Source organism: Apus apus, chromosome 11 (genome assembly GCF_020740795.1).
Source record: "Apus apus isolate bApuApu2 chromosome 11, bApuApu2.pri.cur, whole genome shotgun sequence".
Lineage (NCBI taxonomy): Eukaryota > Metazoa > Chordata > Aves > Apodiformes > Apodidae > Apus > Apus apus.
The window spans coordinates 1-18432 of record NC_067292.1 but is presented as its reverse complement, the minus strand read 5'-3'; the positions used below and the strand labels follow the sequence as shown (position 1 = coordinate 18432).

General features: G+C 44.6%; 1 long non-coding RNA gene across 9 annotated transcripts; it reads left to right on the top strand.

The window, feature by feature from the left end:
* The first annotated feature begins 3786 nt into the window (after positions 1-3786).
* LOC127389208 (uncharacterized) lies at positions 3787-17364 on the top strand. Of its 9 annotated transcripts, XR_007890583.1 has the most exons (12): positions 3787-4085; positions 4777-4876; positions 8739-8838; positions 10590-10660; positions 10761-10813; positions 10905-10955; positions 11046-11116; positions 11300-11346; positions 11454-13423; positions 13749-13922; positions 14693-14973; positions 17030-17364. It is a non-coding gene; the product is annotated as an uncharacterized LOC127389208 (long non-coding RNA). The 9 variants fall into 9 exon arrangements; XR_007890577.1 differs by having other exon boundaries at positions 10590-10813; XR_007890580.1 differs by lacking the exons at positions 3787-4085; positions 4777-4876; positions 8739-8838 and having other exon boundaries at positions 8845-10660.
* The last annotated feature ends 1068 nt before the right edge of the window (positions 17365-18432 follow it).

Below are 18432 nucleotides of genomic sequence, written 5' to 3'. Positions count from 1 at the left end.
CCTTTATGTGCTGTTTTCCTTTTCCATTAAGAAGACCTGATAGTTGAAAAATCGTCTGTCAGTTTTTTCAGTTTCTAGTGTCATGTACTGGAGAAAGTGAGGGGAGATATTTTTCCAGGTCTGGTGTGTCAAGTATTGGTTTTGCTCAGTTGTTCACTGGCATCAAGAAGAACCAATCCTGTATTTCCTTACCTTTATCTCATCTCCTTTATGGATTCTATGCTCAAATAGGCCTAAAATTCCATATTAAACCCACGCAGTTTAGACATACTAAATACCAGTTCTCATCTGTGAATCAAGATCAGAATAGCATTTCCAATTGATTGTGACTAAAATCTTAAAATTTCCTCACGTGTCTGAAGGCTGTGCTGCTTCTGCTCAAGATCTTCTGAAATAATTGTCTAATCTTTATAGAACCTTTGACAAAAATCTGATTTCCAAGACATTATGGGCAAGCGAAAAGGAAGTGGGCTTTTCTACAGGTCTATTTTATCTGGATTGCGTGAGTTAATGTCTTTCAACATTAAGCATAACTATTTGCTTTCAGTTACTGAGATTGTCTACTGCCTCTAGGCTTGGAATCTGGGACCCACCAGAGTTTTCACTCAAATTGCTGTATAGCATAGATAAATTCAGAAAATTAAGCAAGTGCTTAAATGAGGAAAATAAGCAGGCCTAGTAATTGCTCTCTTTGGTTTAAGCCAAAGACTTTTTCATACTTTATGTGCTTCCTCCTGTGAGCCACAATGCAAAGATTTCAAGTGCAAAATTCTGAAATGTAGTAATTCCAGAGTGAAAACCTCAGGACACATGCAAATATTACCACATCTGAGAGAAAATGGAGAGGAATTACAGTTTTCTTTAGAAGTTGCAAATGTTCCAAAAACTCAGGGATGTTTATCACTAAATATTAAACTAGAGTTTTGAATTTACAAATGCAAAAGTTGTTATAAATGAGCTATGCCTGCTGACTTTTGTTTGTTTGTTTGTTTGTTTAAGGAATTATATTTTATTTGGTATTTCATCTTAAGGTCTCCAAATAGAGTACTGACAAGAGTCATCTCTTCCTTTGCTGTGTGATTACATAGTATGGAGCAACCTCATTAAGGTCTATTTTCTACAAAAGTACAGTACAAATTTGCTACAACAGTGCTTTCAGCTTGAATTAAAGTTTATTCCAGATACATAAGACACTGTGCATAACATCTCCTTACATTAATTAACAAAGTCACCTGATGAAAGTTAAGCACATTTGCAATTGATACCTTGAAGACAGGGAACTGAGGTCCAGAGGTGTTTTACTTAATCTTCTTGGCCTTTAAAGTAGTATTTAAGAAATACCCCAAGCATCCTAAACATTGTCTCAAGGAAAGAAGCCAAGAAGTAAGGGAATCTGAAACTCAAAAGACAAGTGAAAATGGTGTTTTTTAATAACCATTACACTTCCACATTGCATTAAGGTGCCACTTAGGTTTCCTGTCGTGATGATGCTAATCCTATAGACATCAGAATACACGTGTTAAAATTCTGCCTTAGTGTTTCATTAAAAAAAACCCACAAAAAACTTTTAAATTTTCTGTATCTTAACGCATTTAAACCTGAAAGTGACACTTCTTGTAGTAGGATCATATGGTCTTGAATATATGGTCTGTTAACTGATATAGATGCTGATATATATGCTTTACAGCAATGGTATGTAGTAAATGCAGTCATAACTTCTTTTATATGGAAAACCTTATCTTAACACTTACTATTATATTGTCCCAGTAGTAGAAATATAATTGTGAGGAAGGAGATCCAACTGAAACAGAGATTCATTTGATAGCGTCAGGAGAGCCAGTTGCCTGGGCTGGCATATAAACTGAACTCCAGAGGTTTTTTGGTTTTTTTGTAACATGCCCAGCTGATGGTAATTGTATGGTAGGCCTTTCAGTTTCTTCACATCATTCACAAAATTTCAGCACTATCAGAGGATACATAGTGGTGAAGCTGATTAATTACAAACAGAATACAAAAATTATCATCACTGAAGACTGATGTGAACACAGCTGGTTTGTTCCACATTTACATTCTTCATCAAAGACTTCTGATGCAACAAAGATGAAGTATAGAGAGTTTTTTGGAGTTAGTAGTGTGCAAGTTTAAAACTTCAAGCTATTCAATGTAATCACATATATTAGGGAATAATTTTAATTCATTAATTGAATAATGAAATAGTAAACTACTGTGTTACATGCCCAGATTGTTAAGTTAAATTTGATCAGAATATATCTATCAAATCTGTCTATCTATCAGATATATCTACACCAAATGCCAGTTATACTTTCAGTAATATGCAAGACTTATAGACTTGAAATAAACAAATGTGATCAGAATCAGCTTGAAGATTACCCATTCAGTTGTGTGATGATGTGGTTGCTTCTAATTTCACTTTGGAAAACAGGCTTGTGAAAGGTTACTTGTGATCACATGCAGGTTATAGTGCATTAATTTTTTTTATCCTGTTATGTGTATTCATAAAATGCTTTCCTTTCTTTGAAGGATCTAATTGATACATCTGTGCAGCAGAGCTATATGAAATTCTGAAATGCCTGTACCAGTGCCAGTTAGTTACTTCTCATTATTGTGGGCAAAATGATGGTTGCACACGTAATTGAAACTGCTTCATATATTTTATTATCTACACTTATTGCAGTTGCTTCTAAGTTGTTCCAGGTTGCACCATGCAACTTTAAAAAGGAACACTTTTGAAAATAAAATTGGCACTACTACAGCCAAAACAGCCAATTTAAAGCAAAGAATGGAATCATTCTAGATCTATGTCCTTGTTAAAACACATTTTAAAACTCGATGGTAGCTTAATGTGCTAAATGAAGTGAATTTGTCCTAACACAAGAGAACTCATTGCAAAGGAACTTTTCTAAGTAGTTAATTTGCATGGATTGAGAACATAATACAGATGCAGGTCATGGTCCCAGCAGAAGATAGATGCAGAAGCTAGTCCTTTCTTTGATCTGCTCTGTTGCCTTAGGGAAAAGTTGAGTGGTTGAGGAGTCAACCAACACACCCTTTTAAGTATAGTTCTAGCTTTTCCATCTACTTGGTGTTAATATTTGACATAGATCTGTTTTCTCTGCATAGTCTGTCTTCTCTGTAATAGCAAACACGTGCTGTCATCTGCCCTGTATCTAATGCTTGTTTTACTAAAAGTACAGAAGTAAAAAGCAATGACACTGTCACAGAAGAAGCAAGAGGATTTTGAGAGTTATCAGCTGAGACTACCTGAGGTTGTGTTTCACTTTTGTTGTAAAAAAAAAAAAAAAAAAAAAAAAAAAAAAGGCAGTGTCACTTTTTGTAGTTGCCTGCAACTTCCTCTTTTCCTGTTATACCATAAGGTTAGATGGAATTCCACGACTTAGACCTGGGGCCAGCCAAGTCATGCCCACTGTCTTAGGAAGTAGGAGTAATTCCAAATTGGGGATAAAACAGGAGCATGCACAGTGTGCAGCACCAAGTGAGGAAATAATTAGTGGCTGCCTAATGTTGGGCTGACTTAGCCAAGGGCGCATCTACTCATGCAACCTTCTTTTATCTCTTCAATGCAGATACTGAATTGATGAATGAAAAAGCTGAACAAACTAGAAAAGTGTATGTCTGGAGATTTGCCTCTTGACAAACTTCAACAAGAGTTATTTCTTCGTCTATGCACTGAGGAGAACAACATATCAAGTGCCTTTGAGTAACTGAAGTTTTTGTCTGGAGATAGCACGAGGTTTCTCCATGTCGCTGTTGAGGCTAAAGCTGTGATCTCTGTCTCAGCTATATTTTGTCACTAAGAGATAACTGGAAGGCTGCACAACATTTCAGATAAAATGTTGGGTGTGGAAACCTATTCTCATCAAATAAGTATTATTCTTTTAATTTTCCTGTTACCTCAGAAAGGAATTTCTTAGGGTTATAGTGCACGTACTTGGCTGTGCTGCCCGTACTGGCTGGCTTGAATGTGCTGCTTCTCACAGGCAGAACTAGAGATGGGGACTGATTTCTTGCATTCCTTCACAGAGCAACAAGCTGGTGAATCACAGGTAAAACGTACATGTTAATTGAGTGACGATGACAGCTGCTGAACTAGAAGAGGTTTGCATCAAAGCTCTGAGGCCTACAATTTTTGGTGCACCTTCAAAAAAGATGCACAACGTTACTTATTGAGAGCCTTGAGGTTTCAAGCTAAGGCACTCGAGTGTATGTGAAGGACTGTTTCTTCTCTGTGTGTGTATGCAGAATCACTTCTGCAATGACTCGTCTCTGTTTGCTTTGCATGATTGCTGTGTGATCCGAGATGCAGAATGGAAGACAAAGGGAGTGAGGATTTAGAGAAGTTCCCTTTTTAGAGTTAGGCTGACATCTGGGGAAGCTGGGTGGCATTCCTTTTTCTGACAGATTTGGAGGGGACAGCACCTAAGAGAGAGAATGTAACGTGAAGGTTAGCACTGACTGAAAGATGGCACAAGCAAGTCTGAGTTTGGTATCACACAGCTTTTAAGTGACCAGTGCTGCAATAATGTTAATTAAGTATGTGTAGAAGGGCTGGATTGCTAGTTAAAGGCAGATTTTGCATTTAAAATACATGATATATTTCAGCTGAAGAAAACCATAAGGAATATGTTTTCTTATGTTTTGTGACAGGTTAGAATCACTGAGTTAAAATGCCTATAGAGTGCAAATTCTGACTGGTTTTAATATTAGGCTGTGTTTTTTTCATTTTCTGTTTTACAGTGTTAAGTGGGAACCAATGGGAGGTGATAAAAAGATTATTTTGCTGGCTGATAATAACATATTATTGTGGGATTTGCAGGAAAGTTCAGCCAAAGCTGTGGTAAGATTATTTTTTTTTTACAACAAATCATGATAGATTGAATATAGTACAAACAGTTGCATTCCCTAGCCTAGAATTTACTAACTTGTTTGCTACCCAGAAATATCTTATGGCCTTTAATGCTGGTGGGGAAAATGAAATACCCTATCAGTTGTCTTGAATACAAGTGTTTAAGAGAAGGCAACTTGGTGTTTTTGTATCTGTTGCTAGTGGTTATTTTTTCTTTTTCTAGAGCTGCCTGTGCTTTCCTACTGGATTTAAAGTAACTAATCCAAAGTAAAGCAATGCTAATTTGATAAATGTATATGAGGAAAAAAATTTGTAATAGCCTTTGGCTTTACTGATTGAATTTAGATAATAGTATATGAATTCACGTTGGTTAATACCATGCAGCCCTCAGTTTAGTTTATAGTCCTTGTTGCATGTGTAAGTATAATATAAATTTCTCTATTTACTGTGCACTGCTTTAAGCTCTCAGTATTAGTTTAATCTAGTACCATAGTTTGCATTCAGAGTATTTTGATCATTGTTAAAACCTTCTTATTCAGGAACAGATATAAAAATATGTCATTGGCATAGATTTCTGTTTGATTATGCTACCTCTATGGATAAACAAAGAAGTCTGCTTATTTCAGTATAATGACATAGATTGTATATAGAAAACTTCAGATGTTTCTTTATAGAGTCATTGAGGTCAGTATCTGTCCTACAAATGGAAACCAGTTATGTCAAGGACATTGTTATTCAGATGATCGTTTGTCACTTCTTGAATTAAATCCTCATTGTTCAGGGTTAGTTTCTTTTCTTGGATGCTACAGAATCACATTTTTCAACTGGCAGTTGCTTAAAGAGTCAACACGTGTGTGTAAACTCTTCCCTGTTGTACCATCTGACTGTATGCACATAGATGAAGTCTTGAATAATGATAATGATAATAATGATGATGATGATGATGATAATAATAATATTTTATTTTATTTTATTTTGCATAGTGTCCATGTAATGTGATGTAGTTTATACTTTGTTCGTAATGAAGCCCTTGGGGTTCCTTCCCTAGATGAGGAAACCTCAGCTTTTGTTTTCACATGGTTCTTCAATCAGTGTTATACTACCTGCCGAGGCTTCTTCAAAGTAGGTTTGTTTTGTTTTAATCAAATTGATACTGAGAGTTTCTGAAGGCCTCTAGGAGCCTGCCTGTAGCATTGTATCCAGTGGATTTGCATGACTCTTCTATTAGTATTTCTGTTCTAATGCCTGCATAACACATTGGCTTCTCAGCCTTCTGCACCAGCAATTTTGAGTTACTCTTAGGCAATATTTGCTTCATCACCAAGTCAGTGACCACTCTTAAAGTGAAGTTTAATAGTGAAAGTTCATGAAATCTTGACTCGGGAATCTTGTCTCTATGCAGCCAGGTGGGTCTCTTCTAAAATGACTGGTATTGTTGCATTCCTGTTGAATTTTTGTCTGCAACAAGTATGTCTCCAACGTGTGGTGGGTTCCTGAGTTAAGCAGAGCACAGCTGAACAAGACTCTGAGAAAAGCATGAGCATCACTTTAAAATGCCTGCTGTAGACTTTCTAATAATTAAAATGATGACAACGTAAAGTGCGGTATCATAGGCTTTTTTCAGGCCTCGATTCAACTGCTGTGTATTTCTGAAATGTTTGAAGATTACCTCCTTCCTAGGAGATTAACTCCCTGTCAGAATCCATAGAAGGCTGGAGAACAAAACCTTTTGTTCTGTAGCAGTTTTATATTTACAAAAATGACACAGGACTGACAGAGGAAGTGATAAGAAAGAAAATAAGAAATATTTGATTACTGAGATGGGTTTCTGCTTAAAGAAACAATCAAAACCAAACAAAAAATGGTAACTCCACCCCATCTTTAATGCTGTCGTGTTTGGAATGTGGGAGACAAATCTGTGAGGACAAGTTGGTTAGAAACAGGTAGCATTGGTAGGGGTAAGCAATAAATATGTTTTCCATTTGGTTATCACTGTGTACAAGGAGTGTTTAGCCAATAAGCTGCTGGTGAAATAGTGATCTCTTTCTGTGTATATCCTCTTTATAATGGATTGTTGAATTGAAAATATGTTAAAACCCTAAAAAGCACATGTCTTGTATTTTAATGCTTTTTGATTGGAGTGTAAAAACACCCTTTTCTGGGATATTAATAAAGAGGACCTTTTTTGCCTTGGACACAGGTACAGAAAACCCTGCAGGAAAAAAAACACAAACCCAAACCATTTAAAATACCAACTCTCCCCAGCATTAAAAGGAGATATATTTTTTAAAAAGAGAGTTTTTCTGAAGAGAGACCATGGGAAGGGTTCACAGTTCAGTTCCTTTGGAGGTTATAGCTGATCATACAAGGTGTCAGTTGGTGCTACGCAGAAAATTCTGGCCAGGATATGTCCATTTGCTTTATATGCAGGGAGATTATTTAAATGATAAGAAAGATTGTGTGTGTTGTTCATTAGGATAAAAGGTTGTGTGTTTTTGGCATGTCTTGCCCCCACCTGATGTCTTGTCACCTAACATGTTAGGTCAGGTGCCAAGGGGATGCTTTGGTTCTAGTAGACAGTGACAAAGCAGTAAGTAGCTCGTTAACTTAGGTATTCTGTAGGGACTGGGAAGAGAAAAAAATCTTTACAGAATATGTACATTACTGTAGACTTAGAAGTGAAATGACCGTGTGCGTGTACACGTCCTTTTGACGGACTAAACCAGTGGCCTAGGATTAAGGTAATAAAAGTGTCAGCGTGTTTGAGTTCTTTCCCTTTTTGTACAGACGAGCGAGGTGCCAGCGTGCAGCCTGCGCTCCGCTCTCCGGCTCGCAGGAACCCCGGGCGCTCCGGGCCGGGGCCGCCCCCGTCGCTGTCCCCGCCTGCCCCGTCGCTGCCGCCGCCCCCGCCGCTTCGAGCCGCCCGCTGCGGCAGGTCCCGTTCCGCTGGGGGGGGAGCCGGGCCGGGGCAGCCCCGGGGCAGCGGGGGCAGGGGAGCGGGGCAGGGGGCGGACACCGCCGGGCACGGGCGCCGGGCACCTCCCCGCCCGGCCAGAGCCCCCCTGAGCCTCCCCCGGCCCCGCTCGCCCCGGGCAGCCCCAGCCCCTCCCCTGCAGCCGCTCCCCGAGCCCCCTCCTGCCCCGCCCGCTGCCCGCGGAGCGTGTCCAGAAGCCCCGCGCGAGGAGGGCCCGGCCGGGGCAGCTGCGGGAGCGGCGGGCACCGCTGCTGCTTTCCCTCTCCGGGGCCGCGCTTGCCCCTTCCTGCCCCGGGGATGCCCGTTTGCATCTTGCCCGGCTCTGACACAGCGAGACCAGTAATTCTGAGATCCCTTTCATCAGTCTCTTCACCGAGTAGTCCTCGAGAGATCTTTCCACGGGCGGTTTCTCGTGGGCAGGTCCTCGCTGCTGTCTTTTCCGTCCCCGCCCCGGGGCGTGTCCCCAGAGGCAGGTGACAGGACCAGCTGCTGCTCCCCCAGCCCTTAATTCCAGCTGGTGTTCCAGCTGCCCCTATTCCCAGGGGATTGTGGGGAGGGCCCTGGGCGGGGCCCGGGATATATGAGCCCCCGCCTGTGGCCGGGGAGCTCAGTCTGCTCTGGGGCTGTGCCGGGGTGGGGGGGGCTGAGGCTGGGGCTGCAGCTGGGGCTGCAGCTGGTGGAGCTTTAGAGCTGTTTGAGTGTTTGAAGCTCCTTGGAACAGGGGCACCCGTGTTGTGCAAGAGGCTCTGGGTAAGCAGTGTATGTTGTCAGAAGGATGTTGGTTGCCTGCAGCTTTTTCTGCTGGTGGTAACTTCATATGGGCTGTTTTGGGGTGAGAAGGTGATTTAACATTCTGTGGTGCATCCTTCTTTTTTGCAGGTGATGAGGAACCTGCTGACTGTGGGACTCGTGGAGTTGATGAACTGTGGAGCTTTCTTTAAAGGAGGATGTCCTGAGACTTGTGGCCCCTGAAAGCTAAGTTGAGGAATGGGTGCTGGGGGGGGACAAAGTTGGGAATTGCAGGGAGGGGTTTTAAAGTCAAGAGCTGGGGAGAGGGCTGTCTGGGAACTGTCCCTTTGGGCAGGTAAAGGCAGTGGGTTACTCTTCAGCGTGATGTCAGCGTGTGCCAGGCAGGGCAGCTCCAGCCTGCGTGTGTCATGGTGTAGTTTGTGTGGTCTGTTGTCTTTTGTGTCTCAAACCCTCCTTGGGTCCCAGTCTCCTCTTTGTGCTCCAGGAGCACAGCACTCATCTTGCAGCCCATCCTTAGGTCTTGAGCATCATCTGTGCTCACTCTCGTAGTGCCCGTGGGACGCTGCTTTTCTTACCTGAACTCAAAAGCCCAGCTGGGCCTCGCGACTCGGGTGTCTCCTCTTGATCCTCTTTTTGCGCCGGTGTTGCGGTCGGTGTCGTCAGCCCCGCTCTGGAGGCTTCTCTTTCACAGGGAGAATCTCTTTTTTTTCTGGGCATTCTTCCCTGTGTCCTTGCATTCTTGGGTCTTGCCAAGGCTTCTCGTGCATCTGTCTGCTTCAGTTCTGACTGTAGCTTCTTGTCATGGTTTGCAATGTTTGACCTTTCTCTGGGGCTGCCTTACAGGCTCCTTACTGCTGAAATCACAAGTGAATTGAGTATAGGAATATTGGGGCTAATGTGTTAATTAAAGGGATATCAGTTCAAATTGCATGCCTGTTAAAGACTTGTGCAAACTGACAACTGCTTGACCTAAGCGACTTGACTTTGGACTGGACTTGTGACTTGACTTAGCCTGAGTGTCTGGAGTGATGAGGCCTTAGGCTGTGATTCTAATTAATCTTTCGCTGAACTCCTGTGATGAGCCTTAGTTAGACCTTGACTCTACCAGCTGTAATAATATGGAAACAAGATGTGGGCAAGATAATTACTCAAGACGATCTTCTGAACTGCGAAGATGCATTGACTGAAAGTTAAGTGGGAGCAATTGGACAAAAGCAGAATGTGGAAGACTTTTCCAGCTGAGAAACAAGTGGAAGAGAGCAAGACTGGAAGCACCCAGCTCGAGCTGCAGTAAACTGATTCTGTGGCAGAACTGAGGGTCTGAGCTTCTCTCTCAGGTTGGAGGTGAAGACTGGATCCAGCTGCACCTAGGCTCTGCCCTGAGAAGAAGCTGAGAAACCAAGGAGGTCCTGTCTGAAGCTCACAACTCGAAAGGAGGAACTTTCTGGACTCTTCAGCACTCATCTCATGCTTGTGGTCTTGTATGTCTTGCCACCTGGTGGCATCTGCATTGGAGGAGGAGATTTTTAGTTGCTGGGAGTTTCCTCTCATGCTTGTGTCACATCCTTTGTGTTTGTGTGTTGTGTCTCTGTGCTGTTGGGTTGGAGCTGCTCTCTCTGGAGGCTGTATCAGCTGTGGGGTTGGGAGAAGAATAGCAAGGAGAGCCTGTGGTTTGTGTTGCTGTGCTATCTGTGCCTGTTGGGGTGCAGATAGAGCATTTGAAGTGAAGTAGCAGGCCTCAGAAGGGGAAGGTGGCCATTTTCATAGTGTTTTTGAGAGGGGGTGGCTGGAGCCACCTGGGAGAGGCTGCTGGAGCCATAGCCAATCAGGTTGGGTGTCCAGGGTGTTAAGGCCTGAATGTGTGGGGCGTAATGTTAACTTGGTTTTTAGCTCCCTTGTAGGCAGCTAGATCTAGAAGATGTTCCTAAATGGGAATCTCTGGAATTGCATCTGGCTGATAGCTTGTTACTGCTTTTTCAGATGCAGGGAGAGGAGCCACGCAGCAGAGGGTGATGGAGGAGAGGAGCAGAGCGTGGTGAGGAGCTGGGTCGGTGCGTATTGAAGAGTCTGGGTGAGTTGTCCCCTGGGTTGTGAGGGAAGGTGTGACTGATGCCTCTACCAACTGGCTCATGGTTTGGGTTTGTTTTGTAGGTGCAAAGCACCGAGGGAAGCGGGAGATCTGCACTGAAGGTGACTCGAGCAAGGTCAGTGACAATTAGCAGGCTGATCTGGCAGTTGTTTTCCAGGTGTTGTGTTGTCAGTGTGTGATGAGCATCCCTTGTTTGTGTTTTCCAGGCAGCACAGAGGGCTGGACGTGGCAACCTGTGACCATCAGAGGGCAGACAGGTGAGCCACAAAGGTGAGAGTGGTAGATGGGAATAGCTGTGGGCAGGCTGTGGGCTCAGGCAGTGTCTCAGCATGTGCTGTTTGCTTCAGTTTTGCAGCCTTGGAGCAGTGGAGCAGCATGCCAACGGGCCATCTGTGGAGATGACACAGGCATCAGCCAGGTTGGTGTCTAGGAGAAAGTTACCTGTGAGAACTCAGTGAAGCATCTACCTTTTGGGTGTGTAGGTGCTGTGCAGGCTGCTGTTGGGGTTGGGTGGGTGTTTGGGGTGAGCCAGGGTGGTAGCAAGGAGGGTCGTGGTACTTGTCACAAGCACAGCAGTGATTTGGGTCTTTTGGTATCTTAGATGCTACAAGCAAGGATGGCCTCAGCGTCAGATTCTGGAACCAGCAGGTGAGGAGAACACCATGGGGGTTCTGAGCAGGGGATATTGAAGAGGTTGGCAGTGGCTGATGTGATGCTTATCAGTACTAATTGTGAGTTTGTCGTTGTTTTTCCAGATCACTATGAGGAGCCTGGCGATGGCAGGAACATCCCGGCAAGGATGGCTTGTTGAGGAGGAAGGCTGCGGAGCCCTGGCCATCTGAAAGCTAAGTGGAGGGGCTGGGAGGAGGGGACAAGGTTGGGGATTGGAGGGAGGGGTTTCAAAGTTGGTGTAGGGGAGAGGACTGGCAGGGCACCGTCCCCTTGGGGCAGGCAAAGGGACGGGTTACTCTTCAGCACAATGTCAGTGTGTACAGGGCAGGGCAGCTCCAACCTGTGTCTGGCGTGTACTTCGTGTCGTCTGTTTTCTGTGTCTCAGACTGTATGTTCTTTGGCTCTTGGTGCCTCCATAGCTCGGTGACCTAGCAGGCACCTCAGTAGCCCTCCCAAGAGTCCAGAATGCATCACTTCACTGGCACAGAGCCTGTTGAGCCCTTCTCATCTCACAATTACAGCTTGACGCGTGGATCTCTTTGGCATGTGTCACATCCTGGCTGTTTCGGAGCGTTCATCTTTTGCGGTGGCCAGCCAGGTGCTGCCCGCAGCTCTGCGCTTGAGTCTTCTGTTTCCACAGAGTCATTTTCTGGGGTTTCATCCCCATGTCCTCACTGGTCTTGGGTCTTCAAGCATGGCTTCTCACACATCCCTTATTCTGGCTTTGATGGCAGCTTTCTCTTGTGTGTGGCTGCAATCTCCTCTCCTTGGCAGGTCTGCTTTAGAGCATCCGTGCCATCGTGGCACCGTAGGGCTTCTCTGCCAGCATCATCTTCCCTATGGGAATCTTTCACTGAGCAAGGACAAGAGACTTATAGAAAGTTACAAAGGTCTTGTGAAACAAAGATCCTGATCTTGTTGAAACAAGAAGACGGGGAAGTACGTGCTTTTCTTAAAATGTGGCAGAATTGCCGCAGTTGCTGTAGCTGAGTGACGTCTGCTCGTGACAAAATCAACAATATGGAAACCAGACCTTCAGCATTTAGGCTGCCCACCTCCAACTGAAGACCTACGCACTGTGTGTGCTGTACCTTGAAATCAGAGTGAGAAATTCACTAATCAATCAGGGTAGAATAACTGTGAATATGTATTTGGTGGAGGAAGCTAATCAAAAGTGTGTGAATGTGTAGAGTTTTGTGACTTCAGGGGGCAGCTTTGTGTCTTACCGCCTCTCGCCCTGTGTTTGCCTAAACAAATGAAATAAATGAAAATACCTTGGCTCTGTATGTATTTTGGCATCTCGCATAGTAGGTGAATGACCCCACTTTTGGTATAACGAGGTATAACACTCGGGGTGTCCGTGTGTAGTCCTGGTCTGTGTGTGAGGGTTGGAGCTGCCCTGCCCAGGGATGCAGCAGTACTGATGACAGGGTAGCGTAGCTTTATGGGGGTGTGGAAGTAAGTTGGTTTGGACCAATTCTGTTGGCAGAGACCATACGGTCCATCTCTGGGCAAACAGGTGTAGGCAGCTGCCACAGTTGTGTTCACTTTTCTTTACAGTCCGGGGCTAGGATTGGATCCAGCCGCACCTAGACTCCTCTGAGAAGGAGTTTAGAAAGCAAGGGGGTCCAGTCTGAACCTCGTGACTGGTTGGGAGCAGCAGTTAGTGTGGAAGGGGAGCGGGTCAGATCTGGAAGCTGCCTTAGCTTGCACAGATGGGGCTCCCTAGCTGGCTTTTCTTCTTCTAGCTGTAGTGAGAAGGTATATGCAAAAGGCAGAGAGACCTCTGGCCTCACCAAGCTACCTGTGGTTGTGCGGGTGACTTGCTTTACAGAGTGTGTTTGTGTTGTTTCAGATGCAGAGCAACAAGCAGCACGGCCAAGGGCACGGAAGAGGGGAGCAGAGTGCCGGCTGAAGAAGGACAGTCATGCAGCTCCGGAGTATCGGCAGGACAGCTGGTGGCTCTGACAAGCTTGAGCTTCTCTGGCCGGATTTTCTGGGTGCAAATCCAAGCGTGAAGCGAGATATTATCAGCAGAGCGGCCTCTGGCAAGGTGAGTGATGGATGGGGTGCTGAAGCAGCAGGTTTGAGGTGCAGTGTTATGCAGAGGGACAAGCCAAAAGGCACGGAGGGAGCAGAGTGCTGGAAGGTGACTTGGCTGATGGTGTTGGAGGGAAGAAGCAAGTGGTGGCTGTGTTAGGTGCCTTCTAGGTGTTGGGGTTTTTATTTTGGAGGCACAAAGCCAGGAGCAGAGCAGGACATCAGCACTGCAGGTGACTTGGGGGAGGTGAGCAGTGACTAGTGGGCTGAAGTAGCAGGTGTTTTTCAGGTGTCATGTTGTCAGTTGTTTTAGGAGCATCCCTTTGTTGTGTTCATAGGTGGTACACAAGCCCTCCTAGTCCCCCGGGGTCCCCACCTGGATGGTTCAGGATGGCCTGGTGCTGTGCATTGCATTTCCAGAGACAAACAGCAGCTTGGCAGCTTGTGGTCAGGACTCTGGAGAGATTTGGGAAGGCCCCAGAGCACCTTCTGCATCCTCTCACAGTCAGCATGTGAGTGAAGTGATGCAGGATTCCCACCTCTGTGCCAGTCCCGCATGTCATCCTCTTCCCCCATGGTTCCAGGCTGTCAGCATGGGAGAGACTTGCTTCCCCTCCAGGTCCAAGTGTTTCCCAGTGCATGAGGGACCTGCCACAGAACCTGAGCTTTCCTATTGCATTGATTGAAGAGCTGCATAACACTTAGAGCCTGGTATAGGTTGGCTTCTTCCTGCTAAGAAGCCATTTCTTCACAAAATGCTTTTATTTGTCTAAGATGGAGACATACAAGTAGCGGTGACCAGATCTGTGCTGGAAAATGGACTTGATGGAAAGTACCAAACTTCTCTTTTGTTGCAATCCGTAATGATTTTTTTGGCCTCAAATGTTTTTTTTGTACTGCTTCTCAAACACACTTTCCCAGCCTTTTTTTAATAATTTAAGCAGACATTGATAGAAAAAACAGCACTCAGAATATTGATGGAAAAAGAATTGTGCACAATTTCAGAACTTCACAGACTTGTTTATAAGACTTACTTATTTGAAAAAGTGACACACTTGTTGCTAATCAATTAATAACACATTATTTTTCACTTCATAATGGAGTCACAAGCTGCTGTTGTCAGACCCTGATCTCTGGGAGGCTCTTTGTAGAAAATCATGCATAGGAATAGGATCATCCTCTAGGAAAGCTGGAAACACTGTGGTTCATAAGTTGGATTTTTTTGTGGAGTAAAACCTGGCCCTGTTGGGCAAGCCTCCTGGAAACACCCCTGCTTTCCTAGGAACTTGCTGGAGGAATCCCAAGGCAGAATGACCATGACACCTGAAGCAGATACCAGCCACCGGTGTGTTCAGATGCTGAACAAATATTTCTCATACTCCCTTTCAATTGTTGGAAACCTGCCAGAGTTAAATCCCATCTTTCATTTCTGGAGCTTTGCTGTTTTCCTTATTTTTCTGCCTCAGGTGCATGATCTGAGGTGTTAATTTGAACTTGGACTGGAAGATGCAGTTAAAATACTCATCTTTATGCAGAAAGCAACCAGTGAAGACATTCCCAAGTGTAAGTATGGTAATTAATAAGATTATAATCATGAGAAAATTACAGTTTCTTCTGGAAATCACTAGCAAGTTACAACCAAAGAAAGAAGTGGATGTCAGGATAAGGGATCCTATGACCATATGGCATTGGAAAACATGGATTAGGATTTCTGTCTGTGGTTTGGCTTGACAAAACCAGTGTGGAAAAGACAGCTGAGGAGGTTCTGCTCCTCTGTCTCATGACAGAAGAGGAAAATGCATAATGAAATGTGAAACTCTGAAGTAGCTCAGTGAGTTTCAGTGTTCTGCTTATTATAGGGACAAGTGAAATTCCCCATATAGATTCTGTGCTTTAAAAAGCAACAGTTCAGATGAACAAAACTGATCTCATCTGTTGCATTTCTTTACCAAGTGGGGTTCTATGGTCTCTTTGAGCAGTCTATCAGCTGAACTGCTGGGATTTCCCATTTATTCTTTTCTTTTTAAGTTGATTTTACATGACTAAGAGTGAGTTATGTGGAAAATCAGCTCCAGGAAGCTTATCTCAGTGAAACCCAAGAAAAGGTAACATGCATAAATTAGGATGAGGTATATCCCGAGATAAACTTTATTAATCAGGTTAAAAGAAGATACAGAGACCTGAGAGTATTTTAATGTTACATAAATAATTTTTTATTTATATAACAGCATTGCCTGACTTGGTTTGTTTCTCTATGCAGAAAAACTCATAGGTATGTAAAGCAAAATGCTCTGGTCTTAAGAGGCAGTATGGGTTACTTTAATATATGCCAATTGGTGTGGGGAGAAACTCATTCTATTGTAGTAAAAATATCTCCATCTTAATAGACCTAGCAGACTTTATTTGTTTACAAAAGCTTTAGTACCAAAAAATACATTAATAAAAGAGGCTAGAAAAACATATTGGAAATATTAGTCTGTACTTGCAAAGGATTCTTTTAACAACTTTAAATAAAGATTTTCCAGAATTTGGTGGGGGGGAGAAAAAGAAATTTACCTGGAAAACCATGCTGACTGCAAGAGGAAGAACACCATTTGGCATCTGATTTTTTTTTTTTTTTCCTGTTTTTTGTTACCTAACCAAACACTTTCACTTACTGGTTTTATCAAAGCTAAAAGAAATTGTCAAAACATCCCCCACTAATTTGAAATTAATTTGTTGTCTAATCTAAAATACTCTAAAATAACCTCTGTCTCTGAGCAGGGCTTGGCCTGCTAAAGTCACAGCTCTGATCTTGAGGGAGTGAGTCCTCAGAGAAGAGCAGGGACAGGACTGATGTCATTCACAGCATTTTTCCCTGGCTGCCTGGAGCCTGATAGCTGGTTCCAGCTCTTCTATGTTCAGTAGGGATCAGTGGGAATCTCAGCAGGAGGTTTAAACACCCCCATCTGTCTCCCAGCAAAGGTCTGCTGCTGTGTGTTCACATCTCCTTCACACTTTCCCTGCTCCTGCATTTTCTCCAAGATCTTTTCTCCTCCTCTTTTGAGGAAGATGCCAGAGTGACAGTAACAAAAGCTGGAACTTTTGGTAAAAATACATTCAATATTTCTGCAGGTCATGGACTTCTAGGCAGTGTTAGGTGCTTGCTACAGCTACAGCCATCTCCAGGTTTTCTCTTAACTTTCTGCAAGGGAGCTGTGCACAGTGGTAAATAGCATGATGCAAATCAGACTCCCCATAAACTCCTGTGAGATGTGCAGTTGTTGTACAGAGCATCTTTGAAAGGGGAGCAAAAGCAAAGCTCAAGGGATGACATGATACCTTTCTAATGGTTTCCTGACTGATTTGCATGTATGCAGATTTATGCATTCTGTTTGTATGTACTTGTTTCCCAAAGCTCTGTATGATTCATTTATTTCATCCTGGTTTTGTAGTAGCTTGAAATTTATCCATGCACTGTTCAGTATCTGGTCCTATTGCCCTCAAAAGTGTTGAGGTTCCTCAATCACATTCAGCTGTTCCCCCTAAATGACTTCTTCAGGATCAGGTTGGAAGCACCTGAAGAACAGAAACAGTCTTTTCTTATGCTGTAATGACAGGTGCATTTTCACTTTGTCAGTTAAAAGGTAACTGAGTCCACAGATGAGGCTCTGGAGGAATGGTTCAAGATGCAGCTTCTCCCAGCTCAGATGCATTACACAGACTTGCAGGCTGCTGCTGAGGTAAATCCTTTTCTTATTTTCTGCCCCTCAACAGCAGAGTTCAAAGCTCTTCTAATTGCAGGGGACCTTGGGTGGTTCTTCCTGGAGAAATTAAGTAGACAAATTAAAATGCAGCTTTCATGGCATTTTCACTGACACCTCTTGTGCCTGGAGGTCAAATGTTTTCACTTATTTATGGAACTTGGCATTGTTATCCTGAAGTAGAATTTGATTGTTGTTGTTATTATTTCTACTCCTACTGTTATTGTTACTTTCTTTTTCTGTCTTGTTCAAGTTAGCAGTTTAGATGCAGAGCAACACAAGCATGCTTGCTTTCTTTAGGAATTTCTTTCTTTCCAAATGTATTTATTTATTTCTAAATCTTTCTTTCTTAATATCTTTATAAATTTCTTTATCTCTGAATTTATTTCTTCCTTTCTCTCACAATGGCTTTCTTTCTACAAAGTATCTTTTCTTTCTGGCTGCATCTTTTCTTCCTTGCTTTCTTGCCCCCTTTCCTGCTTTAGCACCCCCGTTCCGTCTGTCTTGCCAGCCCCCCCCCCCCCCACCCGGCTTCACCCCCTTCCCGGCTTCCCCCCTTTCCCGCCCCTTTTCTCGCCCCCCCCCCCCCTTTCTTACCCTCCCTCTTTATTTCTCTCTCGCCGTCCCCGCCGGGAGGGGGGGGAGGGGTCGGACGGTTGGGGGGGGGGGCGCCTGAGCGGGGGTCGCGCGCCTGCGGGGGGGGGCACCCGCCCGGGGAGGGGGGGGGGGGGGGGGGGCGCGTGCCCCCTGCGGCGGGAAGCGCGCGGGCGTCTCGCGGGGGGCGTCTCTAGCGGGGGCGGGGGGAGCAGCGGCCGCGAGCGCGGGGCGGGAAGAGTCGCGCGCCTGGGGGAGGGGGAGAGGGGAGGGGGGAGAGCGCGTGAGGGGGAGAGGAGGGCGGGAAGAGCGCGAGAGGGAGAGAGATCGATCCCTGAGGGGGAAAGGGGAAGGGGAAGAGCAGCTGAGAGGGAGAGGAGAGGGGGAAGATCCCTGAGGGGGGAGAGGTGGATCTCGGAGGGGGAAAGGGAAAGGGAAGAGCACCTGAGAGGAAGAGGAGAAGGGAAACATCCCTTAGGGCAGAAGAGCACCTGAGGGGAGAAAGAGAGGGGGGAAAGATCCCTGAGGGGGAAGGGGAAGATCCCTGAGGGGAAAAGCACCTGAGGGGAGGAGGGTGGTCAGGGGGTTGGTGCAGCTTGTTGAGGATCTGAACTCTTCTGGGGATGGATGGTCAAGGGTCGATTGTTGCCTTGGGGCAAGAGCATTGCCAGTTCCTTTGGCCAGT